The sequence below is a fragment of the Cuculus canorus genome, chromosome 1 (genome assembly GCF_017976375.1).
Source record: "Cuculus canorus isolate bCucCan1 chromosome 1, bCucCan1.pri, whole genome shotgun sequence".
Classification (NCBI taxonomy): domain Eukaryota; kingdom Metazoa; phylum Chordata; class Aves; order Cuculiformes; family Cuculidae; genus Cuculus; species Cuculus canorus.
In genome coordinates, this window is record NC_071401.1 from 68509123 (window position 1) to 68532104 (window position 22982).

General features: G+C 41.9%; 1 protein-coding gene across 1 annotated transcript in view; it reads left to right on the plus strand.

Annotated features, from left to right (window-relative positions):
* Positions 1–203: 203 nt before the first annotated feature.
* INPP4A (inositol polyphosphate-4-phosphatase type I A) overlaps positions 204–22982 on the plus strand; it is a 131397-nt gene continuing 108618 nt past the window's right edge. The window contains exon 1 of the mRNA XM_054056807.1: positions 204–233. The gene's annotated coding sequence lies outside the window, so the exon portion shown is untranslated. The remainder of the gene's footprint in view (positions 234–22982) is intronic.

Here is a 22982-nt window from a genome sequence, read left to right on the forward strand (position 1 = left end):
CGGCCCGAGCTCCCCGGCCGCACGGCAAGCAGGCAGCTCGCCGGGAACCTCGGTGTAAGGGCGGGGCTGTTGCCGGCTTCTGGCAGCCCGGCGGAGGGCGATGCCGGCCCTGCCGCGGCCGCGCCTCCCCACCTGCCCGCCTCCCGCCGCGGGCACCGCGGGGCGGGGCCGCCGCTGCCGTCACGGGCGGGCGGGGGCGGTGCCGGGGCCGCTGCAGGAGCGGGGAGCGCGGGGTGAGCGAGGGGCGCCCGCTGGGGCGGGGGGGTTGGAGCTGGATGGGCTTTAAGGTCCCTTCCAACCCAAATCATCCTGTGATAGTGGGGGGATAAGCGAGGGGCGCCTGCCGGGATGCAGCCTGGTCTGTTGGGAGGTGTCCCTGCCTGTCGCGGGGGGTGGAACTGGGTGATCTTTAAGGTCCCTTCCAACCCAAGGCCGTCTATGGTGCGGGAGGGAAACGGGGAGCGAGAGGCGCCTGCCGGGATGCAAGCAGGTCTGATGGGAGGTGTCCCTGTCCATGGCAGAGAGGTTGGAGCTGGATGGTCTTTAAGGTCTCCTCCAACCCAAACCGTTCTGTGATGCAGGGGGATTAGCGACGGGTGCCTGCCGGGATGCAGCCTGGTCTGGTGGGAGGTGTCCCTGCCCATGGCAGGGGGGTTGGAACCGGATGAGCTTTAAAGTCTTTTCCAACCCAAACCATTCTATGGTACGAGGGGCATAAGCGATGGGTGCCTGCCGGGCTGCCGGCGGGTAGGAAGCGAGGGGCGCCTGCCGGGATGCAGCTTGATCCAGTGGGAGGTGTCCCTGCCCGTGACAGGGGTGTTGTAACGGGATGATCTTTAAGATCCATTCCAACCCAAATCATTCCAGGATGCGAGGGGCGCCTGCTGGGATGCGGGGTCGGCGGGTCTCGTACCAGTCGCAGCTGACAGCGCCGTCCGCAGCCGCCGCTGGGAGCGCCCCGGCTGCCCGGTGCCCCTGCCGGGCTCCCCCAGCCCCGGTCCCCGCCGGCAGCCCCGCTTGGCTTCGTGCGGCGTCGCGGTTTGTGTCCCCGCTGTTGCCACCCGCAGCGTTGCCGGACACGTCCAGGGGCTGCCGAGGGGCACCCTGAGCCCTGCCGAGCATCCATTAGGGCGTATAAACAGCTGTACGGGGAGCAGATGCGAGGGAGGCATCAAAAGAAGAAGGATGATGTTGCTTTTAATCTGTTATTTAAGCGGGTGCTGGAAAGCTCCCGTGCGTTCCTATTTCTAGGTATTTTTGTGAGATCTGTGCGTTTTGCTGCTAGCCCAGATGCTCTTTTTATGGCTCTGTGCCATGGCGTGGATTTGCAGAACAGCAGGCTGGCGGGCCCTGTGTCCCTCAGAAATTCCTGACCTGCGGGTTTTGCTGTTGTGGTGGTGGGATGACCTCAAGGCGAGGTGGGACTGGATAGCAATACTCCCTCCATGCTTTGGTGCTCAGAGTCATGCAAACACTTGTGTGTGCAGAAGGCCCTGTCCTGAGGTGGGATTGCCAGCTTCAGGGTTTGCTAGGAGGAGCTTGAAAAAGTGAGGATCAGAGGGTGCATTTGTGATCGCTGTCCGATGCCGCGTGGTGCACCCATGCTCTTTGTGAGCTCCACTTTTCCAGCAATGATGCCATTATTCAGGGGACAGGACTTGAAGAGCAGTGCTTAGCGAGCAGAGTGCCCTGTGGAAAGCGGTGGGATGTTTAAGAACATTTAATCTCCCTTAATTTATTGTTTAATGATTTCTTTCCCACATAGAGAATCCTTAAAAGGAAACAGATTGTATGTTTAGTTTGATGCATCTTTCTGGTTTTCACCCATTTGTTAAGCTAGAATATGGTTGTGAAATACCATAGAAATGTCTTTGCAGTACATCATCCATTTCACCTAGCTTTGATGAAGCAGTCTAAGAACAAAGTTGTATCTTTGTCCCAGTGACATACACTTCCCCTAATGCAATGATCAGTCAATATGTGCAGGTCGAAGCTCAGCTGCATGGATGGTAGAGGGTCTCTTGCCTCTGCAGTCAATCAAGCGCTCTGCGTTGATAGTAGCTCTCCATCTGCAGGCCAATATCATCCTTTCTGCAGAAGGTCTGTAATACTGAACTTCTCTACATTAACAGAAGAGAACTAGCGGGGAAGGTTTTGCTATGTTACTTCTTAAGAAACAGGAGCACAGACTGTATTCTGTGTTTGTATGCCCTCAAACTCTAGCACAAGGGAGATGAGCTAGCAGAACCCTGTTGTCCTGGAAACAAGATTATTTGTTTCTCCTTGAGGGAACCACTGCTTGCTAATGTGTTTTTGTTTTGTTTTGGTTTTTTTTTTTTCAGAACCTCTCAATTTAGAAACTTATTAAGCATTTTCCTGCTTATGAAGATTTTAACTGTGAGCTCTCACAGGGAATAAAGTATCTTGCCATTTTTTTCACAAGCCTCTGACTCTCAATGCAAATGTTAGGTGGGAACAATGCGGGAGGGAGGGATGTATGTATTTTTGGCAAGACTTTGAAATTCAGTATTCTTAAGTTTAGAAGTTTGACTCATTCCAAACTTTAAGGTAGATGTGGCTTCCTTTATTCACTGCTTTCTGCTGGCAGTACCAAGTTGTTAGCAAATCATGATTTCGGTGCTGTTTTCAGCTATCTCTATCTAGGCTTTATGCATTTTTTCTTGATACATGAAAACATGTATCATAACATCTTGCCTGTTATTTAATTTCATTTTAATGAGCTAATTTTAACTTAATCTATAGTGGGTGGTAGCTTGTAGGGACCCACGGAGAAACAAAGAACCCTGCCAAAGTGTGACAAAGGAGCCGCGTGATCTTCAGGGGGTGTTTGGCTCCCTTACTGAAGATGGTGATCACACCTCTGCAGAAACTTAGTTACTTCTGTCTTGCCTGCTGTCACCTGAGACATACTGGTGAAGGCTGTACCTCTACTAGGATAGTAGAATTTTCTGTCTTAAGGTGTCAGATATATTGAAGATTGAACATCCTCAGTCATCTCTTAGACCTGTTCAAGTCTAGTCTGGTTGTACAGGTGCTGTATTAAATGGAAGAAATTCTCCCTGTGAAGTGAAATGACTGCTAGTTGAAATGTCTGCTCTGTTTCCTATACATTCTGGGCTCCTTAATCTTTGTATTACTGTACTGGAACTAAGAAGGAAAACAAGAAGGCAAAGGGCCCCCTTTTGACTGTTTCCTTGTTAAGAGTTAATTCAGGCTTCTGACGTGTGCTTTGTTACATTAAACTTTGATTACCTCATTGCTGCTACGCCTTTACACTGTAAGAATACTCTTTGTAAAGTGATGGCCTTTGTACATGATCGCGTTGGAAAAACTTCTCCATTTCCTCCCTGGATGTGGAGAGCAATTGCCTTGCTCAGAGAGGAAGCTTGAAACCTCTACCTGTTGTCCTTGAAGAGAGATAGGAGATCAAATAACACCGGCAGCATAGCTCAGAGCTTGGTCTTGTGTGCTCTTTGCTTCTGCTCGTTACTTCCCTTCCTGTTTCTTTTCTGACAAACTGAACTTCCTCCCTATTGTTGGATTATCTACCTAAATCTCAAACAGTCATCCTTTGCAGAAATGTCATTGGCAGATGTTGAACTTGGAAGAAGAAGGCTTTGGGGTGTATCTGCTTCATCCACATCTGTCAGGCAGGTTGGCATAGCCTCAAATGTGTTTAAATCACACCTATTGCCGCTTAATCTAGAAGGATAAGCTCTTTACTGTAGGCAAAGTTGATTCTTCTGGCTTTCAGATAGGAGGATTTTCCCTTTCTTGCTTCACAGCCACTTCCTGTTACTGCTGCTTTCCTTCCTTTGCTTCCCAAGTTCAGTTGTCTCTAGTGGTCTGTTGGCTGTAAGGGAAGTGTTTCCACAGACTGGCAGCATGTGAGGCAAAACCAAAGAACAGCCAGAGCAGAGCAGGTTGAGAATGAAGCGTGGACCAAGTGAAGTAAGGAAGATAAGAGACGTTTGTAAATTAAGGACGTGACTGCGAGGAGGGTATGTGTCTTGGCTGCACATGGGAGTGGTAGGGTCATAGCTGGCTCCTGTGGTTTGTATGGCATGCGGTAAGGGAAGTGTGCACGAGATAATGGAAGGCAAACTCCCCAGACTTCCCTGGCAGTTACTGTTGTGTTTTCCCTGTTTCAGGAATTGGAATTAATGATGTTGCATCAGCCAGCACAGGTGGACGTTGTGCTTCTGCTTCTGTTAGCCCGCTGAGCCAGCCAGGCACTTTTTTGTCTGTCACGGAGGAAAGGGAGGTGCCAGCGCTTCAGAGATATGTTAGTGCTTCTTGAAAACAACATTTGAAAGCTGCAGTAGAGTGTTTTCAGTCAGGAAGAAGGCTATCCCTGGCTGTTTATAGTTTCATCGAGCATGTATTTCTTGAATTTATGATATTTTTACTAAATATGCAATAAATGGGAAATAGGGAAGTTGAAGGTATGTCCTAACTTGGCTAAAACCATCTTGATGAAATACGAGAGAGTAACATAGCTTTCCACCTAATTTCCAGGCCAAGTTGAGCTCTTGATCTTAGGTGAAGGAGACTTTCTCTGCAGCTTATAAATCACAAATAAGGATTTATCTGCAACCAAGGTTTGTGACTGTCTGTATTCACTAAAAGTACGCATTGCATACAGTGGTGAGATGGCACTACAACCTTGCATGAAATCAGCAAGACTTATTGTCGTTCTTGAGCTGTTTTGTGTAGATCTGGCCCACTCACAACAGTATAGCCCCTTTGATGTTCTTATAGTTCTCACAAAGGCCTGCATCTTGTTTGTGGTCTGCTGCTCTGCCGTGCTAACAGAGAAGCCTGTGTTCTTCCAGTTTGTTGCAGACAGAACAGATTTTGTGGAGGAGACAACTGGGCGAGGTGAAAGGGAGTAGCATGGGAGAAAAGGAGTGGAGATGTAGCTGGGGAAAGGGAAGGGAAGTGAACAGGGAGGATGAGAGAGTAGGTGGCCTGTACAGAAAAGAGGAGAGGGAGTGACAGAAAAATGCACCCAGTCTGTTTCTGATCTATGTTTCATAGCGTTTGCCAGTGTAGCACTTCGAAGTTGTAGTTTCTGAAAAAAAAAAAAAAAAAGGAGCAGTTCTGGACCCGTAGCTCCAGCTGGGGTGTACTTGGGAAGGATGCAAAAGCAGGGGCTAGGTCTTAGAGCTGGGCTTCCCTGGCAGATGCATCCTGAACCAAAGCATATGGGAAGTGAGCGGAGCTGTGCTGCTCTGAATGAGAACCTGCAGACAAACGCCTCCTACAGGGTTTGGATGGTGCTATCTCCCATTGCTAGATAAGAGGTTTTAAAGCAGTTGACATCGGCTGCTCTCACAAGCATGGCTATTTTTCCCTTGCTGAAGATAATAATATGTTTTACCACTCATTTAAACTTCTATAAGAACAATTGTTCTGTTTACCATATGACATATTAAAGTTTGCACATCTTTGTAAGCAGCACAGCTTGGTTCCTTGGGGCAGTTTATAGCTAAGGTGCCCTTACAACACTGCAGCAAACTACATGGAATTCTACAGGTAAAGTCAGTGCCTGTGAGTGCCTCTGCATATGCTCAGTTCCTTCATTTTTTACAAGGCTGGCAAGTCTAGATTAACTCTGTGCTTGAATAGCTTCTTTACCTGGTGGTACCCTACTGTGTCAAGCAGTTTTCTGTAATCTCCTTCCAGCTGCAGAAGCACAGACTGTGCTTACAGAGAATTTGATGTCTGGAATGTCCCCTTGCAGGGAGTAGGACAAGGTTCTGAGGTAGAAATTACAGCTAACGGTGGAGGCTCAGTGGATACTAGATTTGCAGAGAATTTGTTCTTCCACTCATTTTCTGTCCTTAAATCTATTGTCTTGGGGAAAGTGCTGGGCTTACTGCTAGGGTTAGGCATTGGATTTTACTGTAATTCCGGTTTGTTTGTTTCGAGCCTTAACCCTTGGCAGCCTGAAGCATGCATTCAGGCTTTTGAAGATTTTTTTCAAGAACTGTCCAGTCTTTGAGAGTTTGAATAAGACTTGAATTTGAATTAAATTGCTTTGTATAAGATGTCATAAAAATATTTGCTTGCTTGGAGTCTTCTCTTTTTTTTTTTTTTTTTTTTCCCAACTCTTTTTCTACATTTTCTCTGTAATGGCCTGTGTTAAGGAACTAGATTTTCATAGCTCACCAAGCCTCTAATTTTTCCTAGCGCTCTTTTAAAAAACATCTTGTATGAATACAATGTAACTGTTATTGATAGACCCTCTAAAGACTTTTTTCTTTTTATTTTTTTTCTGTACCTACCTGGATTTCTCAGTACATCTTGCCGTGTTTTGTCTTGCTACTAAGAGTTTTTTTGATCCTGTAGATACTTTTTACATTTACTAGGCTGGAAATTACTGCCTCCCACAGCAGGGCAGGTGAAATGAAATGTGTGCCTGCGCTTCAACAACTTTAGTGCAAAGTTCAGCGGCTTAATTTAAACTGTTGGTTTGACATTTCTGAAATGTGTTCACTTGATCTGGTCCATTGATTTCGCATGGGAGGCTGTAAACTTGAGCAATAGCGTGGTCATCTTTTCAGTACCCACAGCTACTTGCCGAGCTCTGTGTGCCACTTTTTCTGTTATATTTTTACCATAAAGCAATAAGTATTAGTGCATTGTTAATTCTGTCCAGGTCCAGAAGTCTGTAGAGCATTTCTCAGGTAATTTGTGAGTATGGACATTATGTGCACAAGAGAATTATATCGTGGATATCTTATCCCTTCCAGTTTTTAAGGTTTGCTTTTTTAAGTTCAGAATTGTACAGTATAACACAGATAAAGCAACAATTAATATGAGACCAGTAGATAATAATATCACTAGAAAAGTCATGTATGTTTAGCCATGTTTAAAAACCCATGTCACAGCTATAAGCTAATGTTTTGTGATGCTTAAAATTCCCCGTGGACTCATGAACTTGCTCTGCTGTCCAGTCATATACTTGTAGAAACGTGGATGAACACGGTCCTTGAGGTTTCCTAGTGACCTGAACTTTTTGTTATGTGTTGGTGGATCGTCTGCTCTCATTTCTGGGATTGGGGGAAGTGTTCAGTGCTGGTGGTTCCATGCTGAATGGAAAATGATGCTGCCCCATACAAACAAGACAGTTACAGGCATGAAGACAACATTGTAAACCACAAATGACCTGCTTACAACACAATTGTCTTAAAAGAGTAATCCATGGAACCACAGTTTGGTCTCATGGATTTCAGTTAGGTGAAATCTTTAGATTTTTTAACTACTTTTCTGTGTTGTACTTAATACACAGGAGGGGCCTAATTTGGGGATGGACTGCACGGTAAAGGACATTGGTGAGTGTAACAGCTTTATTTGTTGCAGAAATTGGAAGTTGTATAGCTGTCAAAGCAGGAGATTGAAGGAAGAGAACAAGGTTGTTTTCTAATTGAGAGCTGCATCCTTCCAAAGGCCTGGGACGCAACCCTACCACTCCCCGTAGTTCCTGTGTGGTGCAAGGCAAGTCTTTAAAATTTTTCCATTTGCCATTGGTCAATATAGGATTTCTCAGGTTTTGGGTGCCTGATATAAGATCTAGTTTCGGTTTTACAGAACTGCTAACTTCTCCCTTCTATTTCTGCATATATTATGTAAAAGACTGTATACTTCCCAAGTTGAATCAAGGATGTCTTCAGCTGGACACCCAAGCTAACTGATACTTTGTTCTTTCTGCTGAAGAAGGCTGGTTCTTTCTTGAAGCTTGTGTCCAGTGTCTGTCACATTCCCACAGCTGGTTCCTTGCAGCAGCTTAGGCTGCCCAGCTTGGTTTTCTTCCTTATGGTCCTTGTTCAGTCTCTTTGGTCTGCCATATCTGTCTGCTCCCTGACTTTTTATTGCACTATTCTTCTCAGCCAACTGATTTCTGACCTTATTTCTATCCACAGACCTCATTTCTGGTCCTCCTACACCTTCATTATTTAAGCCAACCTTTCCAGTATTGCTCTTCAAATCTGTTACTTATTCTGTTACTCCTCCAGTTTGGCCTTTGTCCCCCCTCCCCTTTTGAATTTGATTTTTCTTTCTTATTCCTGAAGACTTGTCTTAGAGATACAGGTTCTGTTGGCCTGGTTCAGTGTTCAGCCAAACTGATCTTGAATGATTATTAAAATTAACAGTTTTCCAAACCCCTTGGGCTGGAACATTGAGTCTGCCTTCGAGTCTGTGCCAGTTGTCATTGAGTCAGTGCCATTGAGTCTGTGCAGTTCGGTCACCTGTGGAAATCAAGAGTACTCAGGTTCTGGCATCTTTGGAGATTTTAGTTGTGAGCGAATCTGTAGTGGATCTGTGGTTACTGTGTCTTTTTAAAAACATTAGGATAGAAAGGAAAGACTGCCAAGTTTTGGAATTTAATTTATGCAAAACATTTTTCCTTTAGCTCTTTTTCTTGGCAGTAGGTGAACTGTTTTAGCTGAAATTGATGATTATTCTTTAAAAATCAGTCTGAGGCAAACACTCAGCATGAAAAATTTCTGGGCACGCACTTTGGGAAAATATAAGCATCTGAAACCAGTAGTCTTTTAAGAAGTGATGTTAAGCAGCCATAGTTTTGGGTAGTGCCTGTCCCTCATTGTGATTGTTCCTCTCTTGCTGAGGGATTAGAAAGTGCTTTACAAAGTGTTCAGTCCCTTCGTGTGAAGCTGTGCATCTCAGCTATTGTGCATTATGCTTGGCATGCAGTGTCATATAAGAGGTTTCTAAAACTACGTGGGACTGACTCGTGATGGCATGTAAATGACTTGTCCCTTAGAAAATGGGGGAAATCCTGCATAGCAAGGAACTGCTTTCAATGTAAACTCTTCCACTTTTGTTAAGAATGATAGAAATGTTGAAATGCCTCTTTGCTTTGATGTATTCCAAAAATCTTTCTCTCTCCAGGCAGTGTACCTTTCCCAAACAACTGTGAGGAAGCATTTGTTGAGCACTAAATCAAAATGTATGGATGCTGTCATCTAAGTTGTCTGCATTACATAGAATTTTTTCCTACAAGTAATAGACAGACTTTATCTTACCAAGTTTTTAAGACTTGAGGAAACTACATATGCTCTGATTGAATCTTTTCTACAATATGTTTCTTTTGGCAAGAACAAGTTACCCCAAAATAGTTATTTTTTCCTGTTAGCTGACCCAATCTATGTTTTAGTAAAATTACCCCTTCCAAGAAGTATCAGTAAGAACTATATTTCTCCTAGAAGTACTCTTCGCTATGGTAGCTGTGCCTGAGACACAGGCATTCAACATGAGCTGTAGGTTTAGCGCTTCACTTGAGCTAGCAAAGGATATGGAACAAGCCTTGTTAATTCTGCATCAGGTTCTCACGTAGCTTTCTATCTTTGTGACTTCTGCGTCATGGTGTCTGAAATGTTCTGTACTTAATATATTAGTGATAGGTTACAGTTCTGTGTTCCCATGAGGCTTTCCAGCTGGGAGCAAGCAATCTGTTACGACTGGAGGGTTATATACTCTATAAAAAGAGAGCACAGCAGAATGCATTCTAGAAGAGAAAATCTATGTGAAAGCTCCTATAGTGAGTGAATCTGCAAGGAGAGTTTTGGATGCGTGTGCTCTATTCAATTTTGAGGTAATTTCTAATTAAATATCTAATTAGTATATTGAATGAACATGCCTACATAAAATATTTAGCAGTTCAGTTATGTAGCATAAGTAGCCCATTTACAGTACAGCGGTAAGTATCCAGGTGCTGCCAGGAACTGGGAGTTTCAGAACCCTGCAGGCTTGGATGTGAACTGAGCAATTGTATGAAAGCCTTGTAGGTAAACCAAGCATGCTGCTAAAAATGGACTGGTGGGATGTAAGTAAAGCCATTAGAAGTCATCAGCGGCTCACTTTTGGCTCTTTGTACAGGTAGTGTGCTGTTTTTCAGTGGGTGCGTAATGCCCGTTACTTCTCAGCAGGATAGTATTGTCCTTAGAAAAGAGAAGCTGGTGGAGCAGAGGGCTTCTACTCTGCTATGTAGAAGCAACTCAGCAATTACACTAGCTGCTAAGCACAGGGAGACTTTGAGAGCTGCTCCAAAAACACTGTTCTCCAGTCCTAGCAGAAAGCAGGTAAGTGGGGAGGCAATTAGTGGGGAAGGAATTGTGAGGACAGGTGTTTTTCTAGTGAGCTTTCCCTTCATAGGAAGAGCAGCGAAAACTTCTAGCGTTTTGTTATGTAAATGTCATGTCTCACATAGGCGTTTCAGGGGTGTAGGAATAGAAATTCTTTATTTCTGTGGTTCTCTTATGTTGCCTCCTTGTTGTTTCACTTCTGTTGCTCTGAAGGGACAAAAGTATGTTTTCCCCCAGGTTTCCCTCACCTCAGACTTAACTCGGAGTACTGCAGCTCAGAAAGCAATGTGTTCAGTTCTTACTCTTGGAACAGCAGAGTGCTATTGCATTACCATCTTGCCGTAGCAGTCTGGTGTTGCTTTGAATATGTCCTGTCTAGCTTTGCAGTGTTAAAATCCCCAAATTGTATTTGCTCCTAGAGTATCTGCTGCTGTGTGAAGAAAGGAGGTGAACATAGTCCCCTCCACTGACATGCACATCTAAGCAGAAATGTCCACCTCAGGAGTTAGTGGAACCTGACTTCTCTTCCACCCCCCACCTGGCAGGGAGGGGCTGGAAAGAGACACAGTGGTACAGTAGTTTGTTTGCAAGGATGCTCCTGAGAGCTGTCAGTCTGAGAGTGGAAATTTATTTTGCTGTAAGTGCACCTTTTCCCCCATCCCATTTCCTACTTCCTCCTCTGGAAATTTGCATTTGGGACAAGCACCTGGTGAGCTGTATGGGTGAGGTTCATAGGAGGGGGAAGGGAAAAACAGTTCTTTGAAACTGGTTACGAGAATCCAGTGAAAGCTTCTTTTAGGAGAAGCCAGGGTAGTTGTCTCTCAAGTAAAATAAGGTCTTGAGTAATTCTTGAACAAAGGAGGTCAGGAGACATAACTTTTACAATGCAACAGTTGAAAATGAGTGCCAGAAAATTAATGCAGTAGTACTGGCCTTGGGCATTTAGAAATCGCGGGAAGCCTACAAAATCCTGAGGGTTGTTGAAGTAGTCCTTGCCATAGACTTCATATTTATCTCCCAGCTTTGAGAGCTGCTAGGAGAGCTCCCAATCCTGATGGCCCTAGTTCAACAATATTGAGTAGAACAACATGGTCTGTGGTCACCTCATATTCCTCTCTTAGTGTTAGTTCCAGAAGTAGACAGGGATATTTTTTTTTGATGGCTCCTTTTTAACTCATTGCTGCAGTTATGCTTGCACATTAGGATCAGACTAGAATTGCAGCCGTTTGAAACAGTGAAGCCATGAAGGTGGCAAGAGATATACCAGAACTGAAAGGGTGCTTGGCAGAGCAGAAGTTGAGAGGCATAGGCTGTTGGTGAAAGTTTGATAGGATTAGGAAAAGCCATGAGTGAATTCTTGGCAAACAGACATTAAAAGACCTTGACGTTAATTTAAGGGAAAGGTCAGGAAAATATAATGTATTTGTCATTATTTTTATGATGTAGTTGGTGGGAAGGAGATAATGGAAGACCCTCCAGAATTATGATTGAAGGTGATGAGAGCAGAACTTAGAGAAGTGGAAGAAGCAAGACTTGGAAAAAGAGAAAAAAAAAAACCACAAGAAAAAATCCAAGAGAAACGATAAACTCTGAGAGGGCGGCAATACTACTGAATTAACAGAATTAGAAGCTGGAAAGTGAAAGCACCTAAAAGTCTTGAAAACTGGGAGATTTGCATTTCTCAGAAAGAAAATGAAAGGAGAAGCAGCCTTCTGCACAACAAATTTTCAAAATACTGAACTAATGCTTGAAAGGAGCACCTTCAAGGCACTGTGTTATTTAGAAGGTCAGTACAGTGGTTCTGTAGTGTTTTTAAGTGGTAAGAATTGCCTCCTAAAGCATAACGGGAAAAAAGCCTGAAAGTGAAACATGAGGTTTCCATGTTGACTACTATAGACACCTAAATAAAAGAAAACTATTAATTGCAGTCGATGCATATGGAAATAATATTTCACTTTTGCGTGGTTATCCTAAAAATACTCTGTCTCAGAATCTTTGATTTTAGTAGTGATGATTACTAATATAAAAACTTCTTTAATGGTTACCTTGTGGGTAGAAAGAAATATGCAAATGTAGTTAATTTCCAGAGAGGAAGAGAGATTACTTAAAAATAAAAAATGGTTGCTCAATTGACTGTCTTCAACAAGCCATTGACTCCAAGAAAATGGCTCGTTATCGATAATCCACAGTCATCATCTCATCTTTCCCGTTTCCATCAGCTCCAAGATATATACCAATTTCTTCTCTCTCTGTCCAAATGAACAGCTTTTTATTTCTCACTGGACCCTTGGCTAGGTTATTTTTTAAGGTGAGACTCTTGCGTCAGTTGTGTGTTGAAGCTGGAACTTTGATGCATTGCTAAAATATTGGCTTGTAGTCCTTTCTGTCACATAGCTCCAAGTACCACAGCACAATGGATGTAAAGGGATTTTTTTTTTTCCCCTACTAAACCAAAATAAGAGTAAGAAATAACTCAATCCTCCTCCAGACTAGGAAGCATGAGAGATGGTTCTGGTCAGAGGAATAGGCTCTCCCTCAGAAGAGCTGCTTCCCGTAATTCCTAAAGTGACTTCCCAGACAGTTGAATGGAATTCAGCCCTCTTCTCCATCTGGTCGCCTGCCTCCCTGTTTGCTTTTGGACAGCTGTTGTATCCCTTTAGAAGGCGAATGGATGTGTGTTGAGGAAGGGTTTTGTTAATAGTGTTTAAATGCATTGTGCACGTGGGTAACTGTAAGGAAGAGTTTGGGTTTTTTTGTTTGCTTTTTTTAGTGGAGATGCTTTGCAATAGAGTCTTGCATTTATCCAAGGTTATTGTTTGCAGACAGGAATGAGATGATATAATGATTCTATGATATATTTGTGCTTTCCTGTTGTGGTATGTATGGTTGAAAGTAATCTGGGTGTAGACCTGGTTTTCTCCTAAATGACATGTTGCGCAGGTCTGAGAGCAGGCAGTGTGAGTATGGTAATGGGTTGGTAGCCGAAGGTCGAAAAGGAAGATAAGGGTACGTATTTCCTTTTTATGGCTGGGTAGTTTTGTTTTGTGGGGTTTTGCATGGTTTTTGGCATTCATTCGAATATTCTTAAATAACACTTAGTGAGGATTTGTGTGAGAAAAAGAAAAAGTGCCTGTATGTGTAAACAGCATGTGCTTGTATTTACTGAAATACCAGAATGGTTCATAACATTTCTGTTCTTGTGGCAGCCCAGCTAAAGCCATTTTCTGTGTTGCCTTTCAGGCCCGTGTCCTGCTGTTATCCCTTTGATTTCACACTGAGAAGCTCATTCATTTGCTGTTCACACCTGATATTCTGACTTGGTGTGCTCAAAAAAAGTCCTTTCCCAGAGACCACCTCTTATGTTACTTCCACATTTGAAAGTGATACTTTGGTACCAGTGCATGTGTATGACATTGCATTTATTGGATAATTAATTCCTCTGCAACGTTCAGTATTTGGTGCAAGCAGGGGTGAAAATGAGAGCAGAGTTTAGACCAAAGAAGAAAAGTGTTCCTGGCAGTAATGGCCAGTGTGGAAATCCTTGACATTATACACATGATGAGTAAAGTTTGTACGATGAGTAGTAAGGGTGTGGTCTCTTCTCTGAGGAGCAGGAGGGGTGTGAAGCTGGAGTGAGAGTTCCGTGATGTCGCTAAGAAGATTGTTTTTACTGGAAAATGGCAGGGGGCAGGGGACAGGAGATGATGATAAGGACATGCAACACGTTGGGGGGCTGTGATATTGTAATTTCTTTGCACTGTCAGGCTGACTGGCCTACTTTTCCTCTGAAAAGGATTTCCTAACATCTGTGTGAAAACTCTCCAGACGAAGGCTTAGCCCTTTATAGCAGCAGTAGTGCCTACCTGTTGGAGCTGAAGTTTGCCTTCCGTCTGCTTGAATCTGAAATCCGTTGCTGGCAGCAGTTTGACCTCCAGGCTTTAGCTGAATTTCCATATTCAGAGCACTAGATGTTGGCTTTCAGATGGCAGCGGAGACAAGTTCTCTAGTAAAGAGTCACAGAAAATCTGCTGCTGCCTGCACCTTTGTTTTGCTGATACCACAGCTTTTAATATCACACTCTTCAATAACTTTATACCCTGCTTCCTTTTCTTGATTCCAGAAGAATCCATGGAGCAATCCGAGTTTGTTCGTGTTGTTGGAGTACTGATATCAGGCAAGGTCACAAAGGAGAAAGCCAATATAGGGAGAGAAACAGTGCTGCAGTTTGATAACACTTTTAGATAACTATTAGTTTAAGGTGTGATGTATTCATCTGTCTGTATTTAATAAAAGTCTTGGGTTTTAATTTGTGGTTAATATGAAAATATTTTGGTATTATAAAACGTGTATGTAGAACGTGAGATGCATTTCACAAAGTGGCTATTTTTAATGCTGGAGCTTTAGTCTTTCTAGAACATGGTATTTGCTTAGTCATACTCTGTTGGATCTTCTCTTCTTTTTCCACCTATCTTTTTCACCCACAGTTCCAATGGCTGGCTGATTATATGTTCTTTGGATGCAGATGGCCAGCAGTCTTAATACATGTGAAGCTGTGATCACAGTTTTCTAAACAGTGCCAGAGATGCTGAATTATGTTTGCAGTAATGCCAAATCTCTTTAATCAGCATTGACTGAAAAATGATGGCATAAATCCCAGATTGGTAATGGTGCTTCAGTGAGTCTTTCGCAGTTGTTGTCCAGAACTGATTGTAAAATATACTTTTTTACAGACACAAAGGGGCCATTGCAGGGCAGGAAAGGAACCACTGTGATAAAGCATAGGTAGAGCTGTTTTCAGGTTCTTGGGTGTGTAGGAGAAAATTCTCACCTGATTTGCCCAACACAGTAATTTGTAGCTGGGATCTAGACTGTCATGCTCTCTGCTGAAAACAATTTCTAACTTGGTGCAGGTGCTGTCTTCCTGTTGCATCAACTGTTTGAACAATGAGACTAGAGCAGAGAAATGTGACTTAGCCTGGCATACTGGTGAGGTGGAAGTTGCACAAGTGTAGGAAGGATCCTGCTAACAGCAGCTGAACAAAGGCAACCTGTGTGGCAGGGAGGGAGCATGTGGGCCTGGGTTATGCTTGCTCATGTGTTTTAGTCATGGGAGTCACTGTTGGGGACCTTCATCTGCTCTGTCTCACCTTTGCCGAAAGTGGGAGGGCAAGGTCCAAGACTGTTGTGCCTTGAGAAAATTCAAGGTGCTCCTGCTCTGAGTGGAGACCCTCTCTGCCACTTGCAGTGGGAACAGGTACCAAGGCAGCGTTGGGCCATAGCCAAAGCACGCAGCAGAAGTGTTTGGTGCTAATCTAAACTGTTTGCCTCCAGCAAAGCTGAGGAGGGGCTCCTTATCAGGGAGTGCAGTGATAGGATGAGGGGTAATGGGTTTAAGCTGAAAGAGGAGAGATTTAGATTAGAAATTAGGAAGGAATTTTTGCCTTTGAGGGTGGTGAGGCACTGGAACAGCTTGGCCAGAGAAGTCCTGGATGCCTCATCCCTGGAGGTGTTCAAGGTCAGGTTGGATGGGGCTTCGAGCAACCTGATCAAGTAGAAGGTGTCGCTGCCCATGGCAGGGGGGGTGGCACTGGGTGGTCTTTAAGGCTTCTTCTAACCCAAACCATTCTATGATTCTAAACCAAAATAAAAATGCTGATCCGCAAGGACTTTCAAAATCGCCGTGTTATCTCTGTAATGAGTATCTTGGGGGACATTGTTGGTTTTAGGCTGGCTATTAACCGTGTAAGAAAATTGTCTGTTGCAAAATGCTTTTGTGCCAGCTCTGAAGCAAACCAGGTCCCCTTGTGAGCCCAAAGTTGTTTGTGAATGTCTTCTTTTTTTTGGTTGAAGGTTTGAACTGCTCAAACTTTGTGTTTTGACAGCTCGAAGGATTTAAGTCTTAAATAAATAGTGTCTGAAGTTTGAGCAACAGCAGCGTATTTTCCTTCACATTGCAGGTCTTGAATTGGAAGGCCTATTTTTAATGGAAAAAGACACCTACAGAGGAAAAAGACCTCTTTGTTTGGATCACCTTGGTTTCATATAAACACTAAAAATGCTCCTGTCCAGAAATACTTCTTAAATGTTCAGGTTTAACTGAGCAAGGTGATTAAACTTTTTCCTTCATTCTGACTAAGAGCTTTGTTTGAAGAACATGAAGCACTTGTCTTCTATTTGAATTGAATGCCTCTACTTTTAAAGCAGTCTATTTCTACTCACTAAACAAGAAACAGGAAGGTGAAGTGTTGTGCAGTGTTTAATCCTACCTGAAAACATTTATATGAAAAAAAAAAAGTCTTGTTTCTGGATGTGCGCTCAAGTTGTAAGAGAATAGTAGGCTTTACTTTTAGCAGCAATGATGCATCACTTACTTTTTGTCTTGCATTTTGTCTGTAAACTTTGAATAGTGATCACTTTTAGATGTGCAGGCATATATTTTCCAAGATTTTTGTCTGTTTCACTCTTCTCATAGCAGTCTTGTAGGAAACAGAATTTTACATTTGTATGCCAAAGTTTCAAGACCAATATCAATGAAATGTTAATATTTAATTGACTTAAAGTTGCAGTGATACCTGTGATGATATACTTTTCAAATTCTTTAGTAGTTGTATGTTCCAGATTTTGAGAAGAATGTTTTCTCAACTAAAATTACAGCAAAGCTTGAAATCTAGCTGGTGACATGGGTATTACCAATTCTTTTTTTAACATACTTCCAGTATATGAAGGTTCAGTATTATTTTACTGGTGTTACAGTAGTAAAAATCAGCCATTTCGTAAAACCTCTGTCAAATCACTATTTTTTAAGTCAAAGTATAATATCTTGGACAATAGAAATACTTAATGATCTCAAGATAGAAAGCATCTTTCTTTCTCTTTGGGGCTTTCTTCACAACGCAGATGTAGGAAGCGTTGTGATTTTATTTATTTTCACTGCTTAGATTAATAATTATTAAACAAACAAACAGTAAATATGGCAAGCTGCTTATTTCTATTCCATGGAGAAAATATTTGTCTGGAGAGATTTTGTGATGTAAGTTACAATTTTCACAGGTATTTTTAGAAATGTCCTCAATATTTATTTTTCAGATTGTTGTATCAGATTTTCTTTGACTTCAGAGTTAGTGAAAAACAAAATATTCTAGGAAAGCAGCGAGTTTTTTTAGCTTTTAAAAAATACATTTTAGTGGGATATATTTGAGTTTGGGATATTTTATTCATGTGGGAAAAACAAACCATTTCAGACCAAGCACACGGCAACATCTGTAAGCTAGTCAAATTCTTTGGTTTTTCTTCTGAGTTACTCTAGATCTAATAGAAGGGCAAAACGGTAGAATTACAGAATGGCTTGGGTTGGAAGGGACCTTAAAGATCATCCAGTTCTACTCCCCTGCCACGGGCAGAGACACTTCCCACTAGACCAGGCTGCTCAGGGTCCCATCAAACCTCGCCTGAACGCCCCCAGGGATGGGGCATCCATGACTTCTCTGGGCAACATGTTGCAGTGCTTTGCCACCCTCACAGGCAAAAATTCCTTCCTAATATCTGATCTAAATCTCCCCTGGGTATCAATGTCTATTCTGTGCAGTGATGTTGTCTACATAAATTAAACACACATCCTGTACTCTGGCTTTGGGAAAGTTCTGTATTTCTGTGTGGATTTATTTTGTTGTGCTGTAGAGCTGCAGGCTTTGTTTCAGATGCTAAATTTGTTCAGGTAATTCTCTTCCACCCTCCCTCCCAGACAATTCTAAATGTAATTAAGCGTATTGCACTGTATGATTTCCTTTTTCTTCTTTCTTCCATCCTTCCTCCCTTTTAAGTAAAGGAAATAAATCCCACTAAACTAATTTAATATTTTTGGATTCCAACGTCTATTTGTGGCTGCTTGCATCATGGCGGAAGAATGAGACAGATCTCATAGGAGGGTGACGTTAAAAGGCTGTACACAGCTGTTGACTGGTAAGAGTTCCAGTCCTTTTAGAATAACCCAAGAAAAACTATAATCACAAACATCATAGTAGTTACTCTGGTTTTGTGGATCTTTTTTGATACAAGTCTCCACTTGTACTAGAATCTGGAGGCTTTCCTCTCCTTTATTACTTCTGGTTTTGTCCAAAGTGGTTGCTCTTTGATCTTTTTCTGGAAAAAGTATGTGTTCTTTCCTGTGCAATGTGAACGTAGACTTCTAAGACAGAGAATTTTCTTCATGCATTCTTATGGTTCAAGGAAAATTAGGTATAAAAAAGGGAGGCAACTCAGGACAGTAAATTATTATGATAAATTATTTGCTGGACAGAAATGTTGCTACCCTTGGAATTGGCTTTTAATTTCAGTGAAACAGATAACAATTGATAGCTGTCTCTTGTACAGTGTGTAATTCGGGAGCTCTCCAAAAACAAATGAAAAGGCCAGTCAAAATATTATGGTTTTATTGTTTGGGGGTTTTTTTTGACCTGTTGGCTGCTTTCCTCTCTGAACTTGACCTAATAATGACAGATTTACTTAAGATAAAATTCTGTGAACCTACAGTTATTATTTTTTGACTATGGGCACAGAGAGAGACAAAGAACAAGACATTTATGGATGATTTTCTGCTCACAAATAGGTATTTGTATACATATCTGTGAGTGAGAAACATTTACAAATATGTATGTGAATTACACACACATATGCACACAAACTCCTGAATTTGGCTTTATGGCCGTACAGAAAGCATGTACAAGTAAGCAGGGACAATAAACTAGAAACTTTTGTAGGTAACAGAAGATAGGGCGGAGAGATGTATTTTTTTTTCCTTTTTCTTTTTTCCCTGTTTTAGAAAAGGATTTCAAGTTCTGTTTTGTTGCAGGAGCATAAATAGGTCACAGTGAGAAGTAACAGTTTTAAGCTGAAAGACAGTAGATTTAGATTAGATATTAGGAAGAAAAATTTTCCTGTGAAGGTAGTGAGACACTGGCACAGGTTGCCCAGAGAAGTAGTGGCTACCCCATCCCTGGAGGTGTTGAAGGCTAAGTTGGATGAGGCTTTGAGCAACTTGATCCAGTCGGAGGTGTCCATGGCAGGGAGGTTGGAACTGGGTGATCTTTAAGGTCCCTTCCAACCCAAACCATTCTGTGATTCTATGATTTTATGATACAGAGAAACCGCAAATGAAGACTACACAAAACACGTCTTTGCTTATGATACCTGCCAAGTTTCCAGCTCACGGAGTCTATCTTGACTATTGTGTCATTAAAAACTGCTAAAGCGAGACACTAAGTTGGTTGGAACAGACCTTTTACGACCTGGATATTTTCCTCTCTTTATGGTCTGATTTCTGTCTTCCTTTGACATCAGTGAGTGTTTGGTCAGACCTTTGCTTCTGTGAAAATCTTGGGGACTGGAGATGAAAAAAGCATCTGTAAATTTTTGTAGCAGAGAAAATGTAAGTCATTCAGGAAGGAAGGAGCACTGTTACTTAAAAAAGACTCATAGTTTTGGTAGCAATTATTGCATTTGCTGCAAGTTCATTAACTGACTTCGTACTGTGTTTTGTACTGCTTGTGGTTACAGGCAATTAAACCAGAAAGTCTCACGATCAACATTTGTTGTAGTTTTAGGTGGAGACAAACGTCATCTGATGTACAGGAAAAAAGTACATTCTTGTGCTAAGTCGAAGTCCTGTAGCCTTACATTTCTCTAAAACCATGCAGTCTAACAAAAATATACAGTGAATATCTGACTCTCCAAGTGTGCATCTAGACCTCCTCGGCTATTGATGCTGAAGAGTCAAAGTTCTTGTTTATAGCCATTTTGCTGTTTATTTTGTTTTAAGTACAGTATTTTCTTGCAGGATTTGCATTTTACCTGACTTTCTCATCTGAATGATTTTACTTTGTAATAACCGCTCCTGCAAAGGTAGAACGACAAAGTGAAACACAGTGAGGAGGAGGGAAATAATTTGTAATTAATCGCATGACTAGACTGAGGGCACGTTGTCCACAATTATAAAAAACGTGTATTTCTCTCTTACAGCGTGCATAAATAGAAAAAAAAATAATCTTCCAGTGAACCACTGAAAGTAATTTTTAAATGAGCTTTTCTTCCCTCCAGGAATGTAGATCGCAAAAATTTTGAAAGAGGACACTCAAACATGAGGAAAGATAACAAGGACTGTACAGAACACAGAAATACTAGGACTTCTAGCTTTTTGGTTTTAGACAAAAAAAGTAATTTCTTTTAAAGAAAATGGCATTATGTCCTGGTTCACCCACAAAGTCTGAAAAGTTTAGGTCTCGGAAATGAGAGTTGGGATGGTTGCATGTTTCTTTGAGGAACAGAAAAGACTTGCTTTAGCTTTGGTGTTTTGTTTCAACTTTCAGACCTTTCAAATTGTGAAATGATTAATTGGAAAACAAAATATAAGGCTGGTAGTTAAACATAGTTTCAGCAAAGTTAAGAGTTTTTTAGGTAACTTGGAAACCAACTGAGACAGGATGTGCTTGTTTGTGAGTGTTACCATCTCTGTAAATGCTCTAAGTGCACTGATGTTTGTCTGGTCTTCAACCTCATCGTCTGCGCTCTGAGGGACATGAGCCTACTGTTGCAAGTAGGAAAGGAGTGAAGGACTGATTCAAGATCGCCTTTTGCAGGCTTTACTAGTGAAACCAGCACCAGTCTGGTTTGGACCAAGTTGCTTAGGCCTCTGCAGGTATGCACATCAGAAAGTCTTGTAGCAAAGAGGTGAAAAATTATATGACCTACTAGTGGCATAAGTTCTTTCTGGTGGTTATGGGAATAAAAGGTGCAAGCCGGAGGCAAGTTGAGGTCTGTCAGATTTGAGACGGGGCTTGGGGATTGCTATCTAAAGGCAGCAGGTGTAGTCAGAGGAACCTTTTTTTTTCTGAATGCTTTTATTTTGTGTCAATAGAATATTTGAAGTGGTTTTGCTGTATGAAGCATGAAAAAAGGAAACAGTTGCTATGAACAATTTTTTTAATAGTTTATATTTTACAGTAGAGATTTTGCAGTTTTGCTGTCACTTTTGCTTATACCTGTCAAAAAACCCCAGAAAAGCGGGTCACAGATGCATTAGACTTTGCTAACCTCTCCTTTTGATGTGTGTTGTGTCCCCACAGGTTCTCTGGCTGTTTGTTTGGGGTTTTTTATTCATTGCTAGATGGAAGATTTTGGCCATACACAAAGTGAAGCAATTCAGAGTTATGTACAGTTTAGTGCTTCCTAGCCATTTTCTAAAGGGGACCGATTTGCACAAGACATTTAGGACACTCATGATTGATAACATGTATTGTATTTTTCCTCTTTGGCAGCTGTGCTCAGAGGCACAAAACTCCTACCTTGGGAAACTGAATTCTTCCTGTGTGTCACCCAATGTTACGTATTGAAAACAGCTTAAAGTCAAGCATTTCCTGTGCTAAGTTGTACTGACACCAGTTGCAGAATAAGGAGGTGTCTGAGTGGATTCAATGTTGTAAATAACTTCTGTTAAAGAAATTACCCTGCAACCATAGGGAAAAGTAGTTTGTCCTCAAGAATTTTTCAAAGCCAAATTGAAAGGAGGAACTAGAAGGAGAAGGGGATTTGGCTTTGCTTGTGGATGTATGGCTATAGAGTCAGAGGGCAGGAGTAATTAATGAGAGAGCATCCTGTGATGTCGCAATGCACAGGAGATGCCTGTGTCTTTTTAGGGGTAAGTCTCATGTTGGTGCTGTCCTTCTAAAAGACAAACACTATCCTTATGAAGGGAACCTGCTCTCCTTTTTCCATGGCTGTGGAAGACAAAAAGCAGAAGTTCATTGCCAAGAGCTAAAAACCTGCATTACTAGAACATATGACATACAGAAAATTTAGGGTAGTGTCCCATGTAGACTGCCTAAAATAATGTTAAAAGTTAGCACAGCACTGGCTCTGATTTTTACTACAGTATCTACTAACTTTTAGCATAGGAAATTTGTCCTAGGAAATGTACTTAATGTAACTACCTGAGAAGCCCAAAGAATCCCTGATACATCTGCAGAACTACTCATTGGGAAAACGTCTACCTTATTTATGTAGCTATCACCTTGATGACTCTCTGATTGTAATGTTAGTAGGGGATTAGTGGAAGTGAACAACATCATAATTTTCATAAGAAAGTCTTGATTTTTCTCCTTTATTGACCTATCTCCTCCCATACTTTTTTGCAGTATTGCTGTTATATTCCCCATGCAACAGTCTCTTGCAGGGATGGTCTGAAATGTCAAAGGTGTTCTTCCTTTATGGCTTCAGCAGCCCTCGACAATCTAGCTTGTCAAAGATGTATTTGGGCTGATTTTATCTATTCAGATCAGTGACTTCAGGACCAGGCTCCTTATCCTATCACTGATGTTTAGGAGGACAATGTATAGTAGTGATTTTACGCAGGCATATTCTTAGCTTGCTGCAAAGGTAAGGTTATTTGTGTAGTTCACAGTGGAGTGAGGTTAAGCAAAGTGACTTTGCTTTGTGTTTGCTGTGGTTCAGCTCATGTGTTATATCTTGTTAAACTTCAGTACTTTGATCCTGAGCTTTTATCTGTGTAGCCATAAATGTAGAATATCTGATGGTGACAGGCAAGTCTTCTGAGCCCAAGAGAGACATTTCTGTCTTTTGCATCAGCACTTTTTGTGTGTCTAACAAATATTCCTTTTAAAAAAAACAACCGACCAAACCCCCAACTGTTTTAAAAATGTTGTGTTTGTAGAATAATATTTGTATTGCGTTGAAAGCACTGTGTCTGCTCTTTGGCATTTGCTATTCTTGATCGGTCCATTAACCTTACCAGCCTTTTAAAAGGCATCACATATTTTAGAAAGAAGCAGCTGTAATTCA